Raw genomic sequence first — 16,268 nt, 5'->3', positions numbered from 1 at the left:
CTACTATGCATTTCGAATAATTTAAAATAGCAAAAATGGAAAAAGAGAAAATAAATCATGGTGAAAAAACATATGCAGGAAATTCACCAGATTTTTCTGACCAGTTCATCCATTGTGAACTCTTGGTGAAATACGTGGACATCTCATTCCCACTTGCACTCAAAGCCCCTGGTTAGGAAATTTTGACGAAGACAAGGAAGAAGATGAAAAAGTGAGAAATGGTATCAATTGCAAGAAAAAAATATGGTGTAGGATCCAAGCAAATTTATTCTTTGGGATGTTGAAATTAATTGGCTTACTACGGTGTGTAGACTACTTTCCAAAAAGGCCACTCAGATGAATACTAGGGATGAGGATGAGTATAACCCTCTTCATTGGTAAGCCTAGAGTGGACACTTAGACATTGTCCATGAGTTGGTAGCGCAAGGCAGATATTCATGCAATAACTCTGAATGGCTGACAACCCTGCACAGTGCTTATATGTACAATAATATTAGAGTGGCTTCTTTCTTAATTCATCATGATGCAGATACCAATACCCAAAATAAGGCCTCTTGACTGCCCTGCATCTTGCTGCTGGGAATAGAAATAGAAAAGATACTCTCTTGAACCATTATATCAAACCAGGTCTGAAGAAAAACTTGGAAGAAACTGCATTTAATATTGCCAAAAGGATAAGTATGTATCACTACCTCTTTGAAGTTGTGGAAGGCTGTACAAATTGTTCTCCTAAGTCATAATGGTTTGGTTACGTTTCTTAAATTTCAAAATGCCAGTCCATCCTTTGTGTCCCTTAATTTTTTTTCACAATACAAAGTAACAGCAGTATTTTACTTTAAAAATTCATGGATTCCATGGTATTCTTCCAAGTGAATTGCCTGACTTTGATGTCAAAATGTATTCAAGAGTTGTTTGTATACATCTATAATGATTTCTGCAGTTTGTGATTTTTTTAAATCAGAAATAATTTTAACTTATCTGTTGAAATGAATAGTATAGAAACTAAAGTTTTTCCTCGTAGTTTTCTGAAAAAAGTATATCTATGTTTGTATAATATCCATAATCTATTTCATTCGCTCCCAGATATAATACTTGGAATTCTACATTGTTATATAATGTATAGTTTCATTAATAAATGTGTCCTTTCAGATTGCATTCCATATAGAAGAAGTTTAAGATTTCTTTTTTTTTTCCTAGGTCCTTATATTATTTTATTTCTTTGGGATAAAATTACAATGTTATCTAATTTCAATTTTTGTAAAGGTTATGCTATGTAAAGGCCTTTCTAAGGGGAAGAATTAATACACTGATGTCAAACTAACCTTTAGTTCTATAAATTACATGTATTTTTACACTTGTTTTTTTGTAATTAGCTTTTTAATAACTGTTTTTCATTTCTTGCATCAGAATAATGAAAATTATGGAATACTTCACAAATTTTCATATCATCTTTGTGCAAGTGCCATGTTAAACTCTGTATTGTAATTTGGGTAGACCTGCTTCTGAAGCATGCAGTACCCTCTAAATTTAAGTACTTAATGTTGCAATCTTTATACAGGCATATATCCATGGTTCCCCATTTGTAACAAGGAACTCTTAATGTTCCTAAAAATGCTATTGATCTTATTTCTCTAAAATTCTGTGTATAGTGGAAAAAACATATCGTTTGGTCAATTACTCACATTTACAATTTTTTTCAGTGTCTATTTTGTCATTTTCATTTTAAATTTGATCATACTTTGAAACCTTTTCAACTAAGTCCAAAGGTGATGGCTTTTCAGGTACTTATTTATCAACTCAGTTAGCTTTGTAGAGCTAATGGATTCAAAGTAAGCCTTACTTAAGAGCTACTTCTAAACTTCTGCAGCTTAAAATTTCCCAAATGAGGTCTTGCTGGGACAAATGTCTACCTGAACGTTTACCCTTCTTCCATGTAGGAACAGACCAACCAGAATATCTTACCCTGACAGCATAGATTGTCTTACTGGAACAAAACTAATCTTAGTTACAAGGGATCATAGAGAGATGAACAGTTCAGACAGAATTGTTCAGAATGGAAGGTATTTTATCAAAATATAATTGTTTATTATACTTATCATTTCAAAAGTAGCTAAAGCCAAGAAGGTGAAAAAATTGTTCATATGCATGATTACCTACTGTTCTAGCCTGTCTATCATCCAACCTGGCAGGAATTTACACTACTGACTTTCTATCACCAAATATTTCCATAGCTCCTGGAGAAGACCATATGTTTCTCCTTCATATTAGGCCTTAAATTGGTAATGCTTTAATCATAGTTTTTCCTCTTAGCTCTAGGCTGTAAATCTACAAATGTTAAAGCTTTAAGTCTAACTCTACCAAAATCTGAGGTAGAGATAAACGAATAATACTTTAAAACAGAGTTTCTTTTGATTCCCTAACCACAACACAATAATGCAAAACAATTTTTATTTTATATATGCTTATATATTTTATATTTATATGTGCTGATTTTAAATTTCACACAGTGAATCTTTCTACAAAAGAATTGAAGACTCATCTCAATTTCTCATTTCCTACATTATTTCAGGACCCCAATTCCTTACAAGAATAAGCAGAAATCAATTGTGAAATTCAAGGCAACTTAAAATGAAAGATGAGATCACAAAGTCTGAGAGAAAGTACTGTAATATGAGTGAACAAAATCACAAATGAACACGATTATTTTTAGTACTCCTCTCCTAATGATTAATGAAAGATTTCAGTGCAGCCAAAAAAATAGTTTCTGTAGGGCTGGGAAGGTGGCTCAGTGGTAGAGCACTTGCCTTGCATGCCTGAGGCCCTGTGTTCGATTCCTCAGCACCACATAAGCAAAAAGAAAAAAGCCGGAAGTGGCGCTGTGGCTCAAGTGGTAGAGTGCTAGCCTTGAGCTGAAGAGCTGAGGGACAGTGCCTAGGCCCAGAGTTCAGGCCCCACGACTGGACAACCTCCCCAAAAAATAGTTTCTGTAATAATAGATACATAATTGGTCTACCAAGGCTAGGAATACTTGATTTAGAGGTCAAATATAATTTAGAATAGCATTAACTGGGAAGATCCTTAGTGCTTCAAAACACTGGTAGTTCAGTAAAACTAGGTTCTGTAGTGTAAAAATGTTGTCATTCTCAAACCAATGATAACCTACATTTTATCTCCCTAACGTATATTCATTTTCAAATAAACTATTTAAAATCACATTTGCCAAAATAACCTTGACAAGTAGATGATAGTGACTTTACAAGGTTTTCAAGTGTAGGGAGCAAGTTACAATAGAGTTGATTTACCTACCCAGCACTAATACCAAACAAGTTAAACCATTCATTAAAGTGTAGAAATAGGACCCCTCACCATTTGTGTTGTTTAGTAGGTGCCTTCCAGAAATGTGTTAAATAGATCAGCCTCCCATATTTCAAACACAAATATTAGCTAACAAAGTAAATTTCATCAAATAAGAAGGTACATTTTAAAAAGTCACTAATAGCTGCCTTATCATTTGTTGGTTTATGTTTTCCCTATCTGTCTAACATAGTAAGAAATATGATTTTAAGTCTTGAATATGGGTACTGATGAGAGATGTGATAAACAAAATCTATCTTCTATTTCTGTCATATTCCTCTAAGAAGTAAATTTTAGTTTTCTTCTTTTTCCAAAACTTATAGGTAGTAGAAAAAATTATCCTATGTAAAATAAAATAATCACACACCATTATCCAAAGATATTTATAAAAACTCGTAGTTAGGAATAAATTCTAAGCCATTTTTAAACTTTCTTATTGATTAAAGATTAATCTTCCAAATGAATGAGAATAAAATCATGTCTAAGTGCTTAACATCTCCAGTCTTGCAAATTGTTATTGCAGATTAATGAATTATGGAAATATAAGCTGACAACAGTTCAAGTGTATGTGGGAGTGAAACTCCATGGAATGCATATAAACCTTTCAAAGTATTAACAGGCAGTTTAACAGAATGACTATCAGGAAATTGAAACCAGAGAGGAACAATATTCAAGAAATAGAACGAATGAAAAATAGAACAAGGGGCAAGTACAGCTAGAATACTCAATGTACATATGTAATAAAGGAAGTGCTAAATCTGAACTCAATCTTGGAGAAAGGGTTGGTTGAGGTTGATAGAAGGAGTGACTCTGATCCAGGAGCATTGTACAATTAGATGGACATATTTAATTGTAACACACTTGCACAACCTTTTGAAATTCACTTAAAAACAACAATAAAAACACACAAAAATCACAACCAAACAGCAATCTCTAGAGAGTATGAATATGACCTCTCAAAATTTTAAGCTGTTAATGAAGGGCGGTCTTTGGAAAAGCAAAGAAAGCTGTTCAAAGAGGGAAGCTTGGGGTAGGGGAGAATTTTGAACAGATTTAAAAAGATTGTCTAAGGTTATAAATCACCTATAGCTACTGCAAATATTTTCTTCTGCGAGTGCTCTTTGTCTGAACTGGATACTCCAGTCCTGAGGCACACTTGATAGCTTGTGAAGAAGAATGGAAGAAGCAAGATCAAGAACCTATTACTCCACTGGAGAGAAAATAGTCCTCTATGTTTCCTCTCAATCTCTTCACTACTCCATTTTCATACTTTTAATAACGTCATGTGATTTTGAATTTTCTTTCCTTCTTTGTTTTCACAAAGTAATTGTTCAAAATAATTCATTAAATATTATTTGCCATTATTTTCTATCATGCTGTTCACTTGTTCAAGCGAGTCCATTAAACTTCCCCTTTTCATTTGGTTGCCACGAAAACCCAACAGCTATGTTAATGAGGACCAACACTACTGCAAAACTTTGTCTCCAAAAATCCAGTCGAAGAACCTATAATCACAACTATTTGGCTATAATTTTTTTTTCATTTTTCTTTTACCTTGAAATTTTCTTGTGTCTAAAGTGCCCACAAAAATAAGTACTCAACCACTTTTTGGTTCAATCACTTCTAACCTCAACGATATATTTTGCTAAAAAGATATTTAGAGGAAACCTAAGAATACTCCACTATTATCGTCTCTCTTAAGACTTTTATCTTCTCTCTTAAGACTCTCCTTAGATACCATATCAGGAACAGTGAAGGTATTCTTTGCAAAATTATTTAAATAGATTATTTTCCTCTTGGTCTTGTATTTGCTCAACATGATATATGGAGAAGAATAGAGTTAAATCACCGATTCCTTGGATGACATTGTCTGTTACAAAGGACAATACTTCTATGTCCTACTTCTATGTCCTCCTCTTAGCTCTTGCTTGATTTCCAGTTAATCACAACTTCTTGGCTTCAAGTCTAGTGAAGCTGAAGGACTATAAGACGTCCCCCACTGCTACATCTTCATGGTTTCTCTTTGAAAACTCTTTTACTTGGAGGTGGAATTTATTGTCATGTCTTCATTCAATTTGTTCTTCATTATACTGAGCCAAATAGGCTCTGTAAAATCTCTTTAGGTATCAAAAACATTAAGACAATCTATATCAAAAAGTTTTGGTCCCCTCCATTGCTGAAACCAAAATGCTTAGCTAGGGTTTCTAATAATGTGTTTTCTTACCTTTTCAATTTGCTCAATTCTTTTCTGATCCCCAAACTTTCTGGCTTATGTAAAAAAAGAAGTCTTCACTATCTCATGTTAATAAGGATATTAGATTTTTTAAGCTACTATGAAATGTGAAATCACTGGTTTGAAGTATCCAATCAGATTTTTTTCTGTGTTTCAGTGCTTCACATGCAAAGACATTGTGGAAAGTATTAAAACAGAAAAGTGTAAACTCAATACGTTGTTTCATTGTGAAGGGCACTTTCTCCCTAAATATTTTGACTCAAATTATCTTTTTAAGGGAATTACTGTTTAGTAATTAAAGGTCAATTCACAAATTTTGATGTCTTATTTTAAAAAAAAAAGCTTTGAATTTAAATTCGATTACAACCTTGTTTCACGCAGTAAGAGTATATTTCCTGGGTAAGGACAATTCTCATGGGAACCTACAGGATTTACAACAAGGTTTGTGAGGTTTGTTTGTTTACTGTGAAAATGAGCCATCTTACCCACATTGCTCCTTCTCAGCTAAGTCTCCATGAATTTCTTTGCATGAAAGCCTATTTTCTCAGGCAATTTTAAATTTTCTTAATAGGCTAAGTTAAAATTTTGAACAATTAACATTTACCTGTCATAATTTTAAAACTCTTTTGAAATTCCTTTATCAGAATCGCGAATTTACCAATCCTAATTCCACCTTTACCATCAAAAACAGTTAACATGTTGTTTTCATGATATAGTACCCATGAAAGTATTATTTTCCAGTGACTTTGTTATGCTTATATATGAACATGATGCTGAGCAAAATGAACTCTAAGATATGGAAAGAGATATTTATTTGCAGTTGTTTTTAATGTACTATGTGATTTCTATTTTCCTTGGGTTTTTCCCCTATGGTTTATCTCCTACTGTGTTTGATTTTGGTACCCTGTGTATTGTGTATACATTTACCTTAATTAGGGAAGGGAAGAGGAACAACAAAATGGCGAGATAAAGGAGAAAAGGAAAACCAATGCAATAGTAATACTCAGAAGACAATATGTTGGAAATGTACATTACAACTTGTGAGGGGTATTGGGGTTAAGTAAAACTGTGAGAAAAATGAGAGAGGGGATAATAAGTTTGAAAAGTTATGTATTCACTGACTTACAATTGCTAAACCACTGCACATCACTTTCACATTAAAATTAAATTTTAAAAAAACAGCATGAAATAAAATTTCACTGTATTGGTATAGTAAATATTGTTCTTTATGTAGTAACTTTTAAAAAAATCAGTACTATTTGGCATCTAATTTGAATGAATTACCCCTTCTTTATGGGAGGGCCACCAACTTGAATGTTATCCAACTAGACAATTTTTTCACAATATACTTGCCAATATTTTCAAAAAAGAATTAACTAGTACTTTCTCATATTAAAACCGAAAACCGCTTAATTCTATGGAAACCCATAACTTTTAAAAGTAAATAAGTTTTTAAGAGGAAAGAATATGTATGTTCTTCAAAATTCCTATGACTAATAATTACTCACTTTAAAATTCTGAACATTCCATACCTGAGAGATTCAAAATAGTACCTGTTTCCATGTTATGTAATTCTGCAATAGATGCATTTTCCAATGGGGTGTTACAGATTGAGAAGTGAACAGAAAAATAGCCACATTCTGGTATAGGATAAAACTGTAAAGCGTCGGTTATAATTAATTCTTCAAGAGTAAGCAATTGTTTATCAGATTAAGCTATTATTTCTATGACCATCAATCCCATAATTTATGCCATAAAGTCATCCTAGACCAACAGTTTTCAACTTGTAGGGTGCACCTCAAAATTCCCTTAATTCACATCACAAATAGCTTATCTCTATTGGGAAAAATACTACACCTCTGCTAATGTGATGCCCTCCGTGTTCTGGACAGAACACCACAATAAACTGGGTTGCAACATTTTTCCTCACCTGGTATTCTTGCAAATATTATTTATATTTATACTTTTTTAAGTATCATAGATATTCAGCATGCTAAGATCGGAAGATTACAGTTCAAAGCCCATGAGGCAGGAAGGTTCCCTAGATTCGTATCTCCAATAAACTTCTCAGTAAAAGCCAGACACAAGTGGTACTGAGGTTGAAGTGTTAGGGCACAAGCCTTGAGCTTAACAGGCTCAGAGACAGTGTCCAGGTCCAGAGTTCAAGCCCCATGACAAAGCAATAAAACAAAAACAAAAATAAAAACAAACCCCAAACCTAGCATTTTTCTCACTGTATACAGAGGCACGTAATTAAGGAAATTGCTTCTTGTGTTACATACAGGTAGAAGAAAGAAGATGTCACACAATTATTCTCTTCATACCATGTTATATTAAAGTCTCAAAAAATTGCTTTTTCTAAATTTATAAATTAGTATCATCAATTTGTTGGCAACTCGGTCTACATTATTCATATTATCATTTTCTACATGAGCAGTTAGAATTATCTATTAACTGAGTTCTAATTATAACTTTCTTGAAACAATATGCTAGGCAAATAGAATGCAAGAAACATTTATAAATTTGTCAATTAAACCCTCTACCTAAAAAAAAATTGTAGTATCCTATAGAATATGAAATTACAAACGAAACCAAAGTATTTTTTGAAGTCTTAACTCTAATTTAGCAAGAGCTATAAAGACCTACATTAGATGAACTTTGCTATTCCTCCAGGCTTAAGCTTTTGTAATCCTTCATCCTTTCCTTGGAACCAAACAGAATGATGATTACTTACTTTTTCCAATTTTGGATGGGAATCATGAACCATTTTGCATCTATGAATGTTCTGTAATGAAGAGAGCATTTAAAACACAACTGAGGGTTATATACCAGTTGCATTTCAATAGAAAACTTGGCTTTTCAAACCATAATGAAGAAATTAGCCCAAACTTCCAACAGTGCATTCCTATCTTGTTTGGTTTGTTTTATTAAGACAAAATTATACTACCTGCTTCAGGGAAGGTATCAGTAATAATTACAGTCTCTAATCTCCTGTCAGTCTGAGTGCTCGAATTCAAGGCTTGTATCACATTGCCCCACCATAGTTTCTTTCTTTATTTACTTATTTGTTTTTTTGTTTATTTTTGGGTCCGGTAATGGGGCCTGAACTCTGGGCCTGGGTGCTGTCCCTTAGCTCTTCAGCTCAAAGCTAGCGCTCTACCACTTAAGCCACAAAGCCACTTCCAGCTTTTTTCTTTTTGCTTATGTGGTGCTGAGGAATCAAACCCAGGGCTACATGAATGCAAGCCAAGCTCTCTACCACTGAGCCACATTCCCAGCCCCTTCTTGGTTTATTTAATCTAGATACAGATTAGCAATTCTGAACTTCTCCAGTGATATTATCCACTGGACTTCTCAGACTGTTCATGTACTATTTTCAAAGATGTTCTAACATTTGACACAGGGTATGAACATTTTCAATGCATCTGCCGGGTCTCTGATTCATTCCTCCATAGATCCAATCCCTTTAATATTGACTACTTGACTCTCTTACTATCTCTGGTCTTTACCTATGTAATATTCTCCAACTTTTTTGAAGAAAGTTCATTTGAGGATTTTCTCATTTTAAAAATTATTACTTGATTCTAGTTTTACTCAGGAAATCTTTTTTATTGTTTTCTAACTTTTCTACATATTCTGAGAGTTGCTTCAGAGGCACATATAAGGGCCTCTGTGTGTATGTGTATGTTTACATGTATGTTTGCAAAAGCCTCAAGCTCTTATTCATCATTCTTGCTCATGACTGTTATTCAATCACCTAAGCCATTCTTCCAATCCAGCTTTTGGCTGGTTAATTATAGATAGTGTCTCAAACACTGTTCTGCCCAGGCTGGATGCAAACTGAACTTCCAAGACTCCTTTACATTCTTAGGTTTCATTTATCCAGTAGAATCAACTTTTAAACTACAAACATTTTTTGAGTGTAAAGTCTAAGCTGTAGTCCAGATTTTTAACTCAAGATTTCATATAAAGATAGATGAATATACAAATTACATATGCTGAGTGTACACTGTTAGAAATGTGATCCTAAGCTGGGTGGTGTTGAGATCTGAGGACTGGAGTTCAAAGCCAGCCCCGGTAGGAAAGTCACGGAGACTCTTTTCTCCAATTTACTGCAAGAAAACTGGAAACGGCACTGTGGCTCAAGTGGTAGAGCATTAGCCTTGAGCTGAATAGCAGAGGTACAGTGCCCAGGCCCAGAGTTCAAATGTCAAGACCACCACCAACAAAAATATATAAGTAAAGGAAAGAAAAAAATGTGATCTTATCCACCAGTTCATGGCTAGTATAATGTTGCTCCTAAAATCTCTCCACCAACCATTATACATTGTGCCATTTCAAGTCCTCTGTGGTGTATATTGGAGTATCCTGAAGAGTTCTTGTACCAGGGTCTGGGTTTTAATCATCATTATAGAGTGGCTTTGTAATGCCACCTCCTGGGCTATTCTGTAGGCCAGGGTACTGCCTTTACTCACAGCATCTTTAGGTTTTTGATGTCTAGGGCAATGAACAATGGCTAACTTAGGCAGCCAAAGAGCATTAATTAAAGCCAAGATTCCATCTTTATTTTTGATGGTTTTTCCTTCAGATTTCAGTAATCATCTTTCTTTGTAAATAGCTCTGTGTACGTGAGCCGTTGCAAATGCATATGGACTGTCAGTGTACACAGTTAGCCTTTTGTCCTTTCCCAGTGTTAGAGCTTGGGTCAGGGCTATTAACTTGACTCTCTGTGTTGATATGGCTACTGGTAGAGGTTCAGCCCAGACCACATCAGTCTCAGTCACTACTGCCACTCCCGCATAATTCTCCCTGATGAATAAAGCTGCTTTCATCTGTAAACCACACGAGTTCAGCATCCAGCAATGGCTGGACCCTTAAGTCCTCTTGGATGTTATGGACTTGTGCCAGGATTTCTGAGCAGTTATGTAGTGGCATGTTTAGATCCTGATCTAGTAGGATGGAGAGCCGAGGGAGCCTGGAAATTGATTCTGAGAGGGTTGAGTAGCATTCCTTGGTAATGGGTTAGTTGGGTATTGCTGAGTCACCGATCTGGTGGTTGCTTTAACACACCCTCAATAGTGTGGGGGGTGGTCACATACAGTTCTTGTCCCATGGTTAATTTATCTGTGTATTTTACCATCAGGGCAGTAGCCGCTATCATTCTCAGACATGGTGTCCATCCTACTGTTACTGAGTCTAATTTCTTTAACAAGTAGGCTACTGGTTTTCTTCACGGGCCCAAATATTGGGTTAGGACTCCTTTTGCTATTCCATTATGTTCATCCACATATAAATAAAAGGGTTTACTGGCCTTAGGGAGTTCCAACACTGGGGCTTATAATAAGGCACTTTTTATCTGTTCAAAGGCTCATTCAGCTTCCTCTGTCCATTGAAACAGTTGCTTCTCCTCGTAAAGAGGTTTAGCCAGCTCTGCAAACCCTTGGATTCACAGATGGCAAAAGGTGGCAGAACCCAAAAACACCCTTACTTGGTGCTGTGACCGTGGTGTTGGAATTTTGAAGGACAGTTTATTTTCTGTCTTTGGTGAGACATCGCTGCCCCCATTTCAATAAATAACCCAGGTAAGTTACCTCTGATTTGCAGGTTTGTGCTTTCTTGACCCATGCTCATTAACCAAGGTTTCCCAATATCTGGGGTAAATCTTCTGTTCCGTGGATGCATTCTCTTTCAGTTGCACCAGCAGTTAATAAGTCACCCACATATTGCAACAAAGTCAGACCAGGGTGGCTTCCCCTAAACTCACCCAAGTCCTCATGCAAAGCTTTGTCAAAGAGTGTTGGTGAGTTTTTGAATCCTTGAATGAGTCTTGTCCAGATCCATTGACACCTCCTTTGACATCTGTCCGCTCAAAGGCAAAGGGAACTTGATTTTTGGGCACCAAGGGTAGGCTGAAACAGGCATCTTTCAAATCTAATACAATGTACCACTGCCTATATTGATGCAGGGTGTTCAGGAGAGTGTAGGTGTTCGGTATGGTTGGGTGATTGTCCATTACCCTTTTATGGACTCCCCTGAAGTCCTGTACTGGCTTACATTCATTAGATTTGGGCTTGCAGACTGGTAGCAGGGGAGTATTCCACTCTGACTGGCAGGGTCGCAATACACCCAGGTCTAGCAGACGCCTAATGTGGGGTGTAATTCCCCATGTGCCTCCATGGACATAAGGTACTGTCAAACTCTAACTGGGTCCACCCCTGATTTTACTTTGATGAAGAGAGCTGGTATATGTTTCGCTAGTCCCACTCCACCAGTCTCTGCCCAAGCTTCTGGATACCTTTCCAGCCAATAGGTGATTTCTTGGTCAGGAGTCTAGGGTGGTTGGAGCAACCGGTCCTCATCTTCCAGGCCCTGAGTCAATACTTGTATTGGTCTTCCTTGAGCATCCTCCACCTGGGGACCTTCTGGATATAAGTGAATCTGTGCCCTGACCTTGGTTAACAAGTCTCTTCCCAATAAGGGATAAGGGCTTTCTGGAATAACGAAGAATGAGTGGGACACTCATCCCATCCCCAGGTCCACTGTTCTTTCGGTGGTCCATGAGTATTGTTTAATTCCCATTACTTCTTGCACCCAAGAGGTTTTTTGTTGTTATTTGGGTTTTTTTAACTGTACTTTTTGTCTTTTCTTTTTGGTACTGGGGATCGAACCCAGGACGTTGTACTTGCTAGGCAAGCGCTTTACCACTGAGCTACATCCTAGCCCAACACCCAAGAGATTTTATCTGAGACTTTTCCTTAGGGCTTTATTAAAGCAGAGTACTGGATCCCAGTATCCACTAGAAATTTTACTGGAGTCTCATCCACTCTCAGTGCTACCCTGGGTTCAGGGAAGGGAATTAAACCTTGACATCTTTATTCATTATTAGCAGTACTGTTAGCCATTAGTGTCGAGGTTCTATGGGGCTGCCACTGCTTTGTTTAGTTTCCCTTTCTTAGCACATTCTTTGACCTAATGCAATATTTCTTGGCAGTAAGTGCACTAATGTATGTGTAGACCTCGACTATTTAGGCATCGTAGGGTTTCTTTCCCTGTAAGACCATGTAAACTTTAGCCAAATTGGTATGTTTGCAGGCTACTTCCCTGAGATCCGCCATTAGAGTCTGGGGATAGACCCTTAATCTCCCCCTACGTTCTGCCGTGTTGTAGTCCCAACCATCATTTCGAGGCCTGGTTAATGGAAAAGATGCATTGGTGAAATCAGGTTTAGCAGTAGGCTACCCGTCATCCCCCAGAACCAGTTTCCTAGCCTCAGTTTGAATCCTTTCTCTTTCTTCCGTGTGGAACAAGACCCGAAGTAACTGCTGGCAATCATCCCTGGTCAGCTGGCACATGAACATTACACTATCTAGGAGATAAATCAAATCCTTGGGGTTATCTGAAAAATTTGCATTTTGTGTTTTCCTATTATATAAGTCACTGGTGGAAAGGGCCAACACTGAAGTCAGGGGTCTCTGGTTTTTTTCTGGTGGCCCAATTTCTCTGAACAGCAACAACATGGTGGTGTCAGGGAGTCTCAGGCTGGCAGCTCTCTGAATGCTACCACGAGTTCTTCCTGCTGGCCCTTCCAAGTTGCTGCTGGCTCCTTGCTCCTCATCTCTTGATGCCTCCCCTTCCTCCATGAGGGGTGGAGGAGGCAGCAGTGAAGTGTATGGGAGGAGATCAGAGTCTAATGAGAGAAGATCTTCACTTTTTTCCTGTAAAATTGTATATAAGGAGGCTGAGGGGGTAGTTCACACAACCTTTTCTAATGCTAAAATGTTGTTTTTATCGACAGAAAAGGGTGGAAAGGGCAACAGACACTTTGGAGGTTCCTGCACCAAATTCTGCCATACTAAAATATAGGAAATCTGATTAGGGTGTCCTGCACTTCCTGGGAGAAAAGCCCTACATTTAACCTCCCAAATGGTGTTTAGATTAAAAGTTGTTTGGGGGCAGGCATCCAACCTCAAAAGTAGGCCACTCTGACTTGCACAAAGTACTTTTTCTTTTTTAACTTTAACACCTAAATTGTTAGCTCCTTCCTTAACGTCTTTAAAAGTATCTGTCAGAAAGGTAAGAGGTGTACTTTGGTTCTGACTCATTTCAGCGTATATCAATCCACACACAAGACAAGAAAAAAGGAGGAAGGCAATTACAAATATCACAAAATTAAACAACTGGTGCTTTTGGGGATTTAGGATAAAACCACAACTCAGAGTGTCTCAAGGAGAAAAGTGTGGATTCGCTGGCCTGTTTAAGATCCCAAAGAGATAGACGGAGACACTAGGTGATGTTTCAGCAATGTCATCGGGTAAAAGACTACTCGACTCTAGCTTTGCTTCAAGTGGGCCAACTTTCTAAGCCAAATTTCACCCTTCGAAGGAGAAGACAAGAGAGTCTGAAAGAGAAGGTAATTATTGTTGGACAAGAAAATGAACAAAGAATAACAATTTTACATGGAGGCAAACAGGGTTTCCAGGCATCTGTGTCAGGATGAATATGAAAGAGGAAATGTTCAATGAAAGCCACAATACGGACAGACACATAGATTTTAAGAGAAGACACAGTAACTGCATGCGGGTGATAGATTGGGTGGTAGACTGTCAGACAAAAAGTGCCGGACTAAAGACAGGAAACATTCCAAATGTCCGCACTAGTGGACAGTCTACCCTGTAAACTATCAAGCAGACAGTTCAGGACTACAGATGGGCCCAAATGTCCGCACTAGTGAATAGTTTCCCTTCTCCGGGCATCTGGAGGACCTCTCCCACTGGTCCCGTTGGCTGCCTTATAGCACGTCCACAAGGTTTTCTTGCCAACTCCAAGACGCAACCTGAAAACTACACAAATATCACAGTTACAAAACTTACCGGCTGTTCTTTGCTACTCCCTGATCAGGTGTCTGGGTGAGCTTATGAGGGAGAGCCCAGATGAGCCCCTTTTGTTGTACCTGGACTCGAGACCCCCTGAAGACCACCAGAGACAACGACTTATGCAAATAACAAAGGAGTCGTTTATTTGCAAGATCGAGGTTGATCCTCCACGCACTCGGTAACCGGTGATGCTAAGAAGCCCCGAGCGTAGAATAAGCACAGTTTTTTTTTATAGTATTGAACAAACAACTTTAAGGAAGTTTTACATGAGAAATTACAGGATTGGTTAACATTTTAAGCAAACTATGCTATACATATGTGATTGGCTAATATTATTATGGATGTGATATTGATGAGAATTGTCTGGCCACTGGGTCACCTTGTCCTGCATGGCCACCCAGTGTTTGGTCAATGCATCTGGAGAAAATTCCTGTGGCTTTCCCAAGGATCATTTATGTCTCAGTTGTCCAGGAATTGTTTTTCTTTTTGTGTCATTTCTTGGTCAAACCCATGGTTCTATTAATAATTCATACCTCACAAGATGGTTGTTAGCCTGTAATGGAGTTACTTAGGCCTTCATTGTACCTCTTTAAGCCTTAGGCTCTTCACATTTCATATTATTACTGTCTCTTCATACAAGCCTGGAATCACTATTTCAAAGTACCACAAATATAAAAACAAAAATAAGCCGGGCGCTGGTGGCTCACGCCTGTAATCCTAGCTACTCAGGAGGCTGAGATCTGAGGATCGCGGTTCAAAGCCAGCCCGGGCAAGAAAGACCATGAGACTCCTATCTCCAATAAACCACCAGAAAACCGGAAGTGGCGCTGTAGCTCAAGTGGTAGAGCGCTCGCCTTGTGCTGAAGAGCTGAGGGACAGCGCCCAGGCCCAGAGTTCAAGCCCCACGACCGACAAAAAAAAAAAAAAAAAAATCTGATACAATCATCACAAATCATAAATTATGTGAAAAAATCCACAATATAAATAAATAAACCTGAGGAAGAGGAAAAACAATGGCAGAATAACAACAGAAAATTACCCTAGCTCTCTCTAATGAAACAGATATTGAGAGTCCTAGAAGATACTCCAATTCTAGAGGTTCACACCAAGTGAGCTATAATTATATATAGATATAAAATTCAGAGGAAGATTTTATACTGTCTTCACAAGGAAACAGAAATCTATGAAAAGTTACCCAGCCAGGCAGGTGACTGCTGTGTTGGCCAACATATTCAAAAACACAACTAAAGTGTGGAAACAAAGGGCCACATGGGAAATAAATCATGAACAGAGACAGTCACATCTAAACACAGACTCAATTCACCTTACCACTGGACAGTCCGAACTGTCCTTGTAACCACAAGTATTAACATGACAACATCTCACCACAACTGATCTCTTCTCCTACGCTTAATGGTCTAGACAAAAACCTAAATCCAGAAAAAGAAATCACAACAGAAGATCAAATCCACACCTGGCAAAAGATGGATTATTTATAAAAGATATAGAGTCAGAATAAATACAGATTTCTTAGCTGATATGGTAAAAAGGAGAGCCTGGCATGATGTATGACAAACATTAAAGGCAAACAACTACCAACCGTGAATACGGTCCCAAACCAAACTATCCTTTATATTAAAAGGATATATAAAAATATTTCATGACAAAAAAAGTTGAAACAATGTATCTCCACCAAATCAGCAGGATAGAAGTTAATCAAATATATCCTACATAGAGAAGATCAAGAAGAACAGGAACTGGTTACATAGAATGCTCCCCACCAGAGAACAAGGTAAATATATTAAGAG

General features: G+C 37.4%; 1 pseudogene; it reads right to left on the bottom strand.

The window, feature by feature from the left end:
- Positions 1 to 1,414: 1,414 nt before the first annotated feature.
- Positions 1,415 to 1,511, bottom strand: LOC138811568 (U6 spliceosomal RNA; annotated as a pseudogene).
- Positions 1,512 to 16,268: the final 14,757 nt, after the last annotated feature.

The sequence above is a fragment of the Dipodomys merriami genome, unplaced genomic scaffold, assembly GCF_024711535.1.
Source record: "Dipodomys merriami isolate MVZ:Mamm:240054 unplaced genomic scaffold, mDipMer1.0.p SCAF_535, whole genome shotgun sequence".
NCBI lineage: Eukaryota > Metazoa > Chordata > Mammalia > Rodentia > Heteromyidae > Dipodomys > Dipodomys merriami.
The sequence above is the reverse complement of the archived record's forward strand: the minus strand, read 5'-3'. Positions and strand labels throughout refer to the sequence as shown.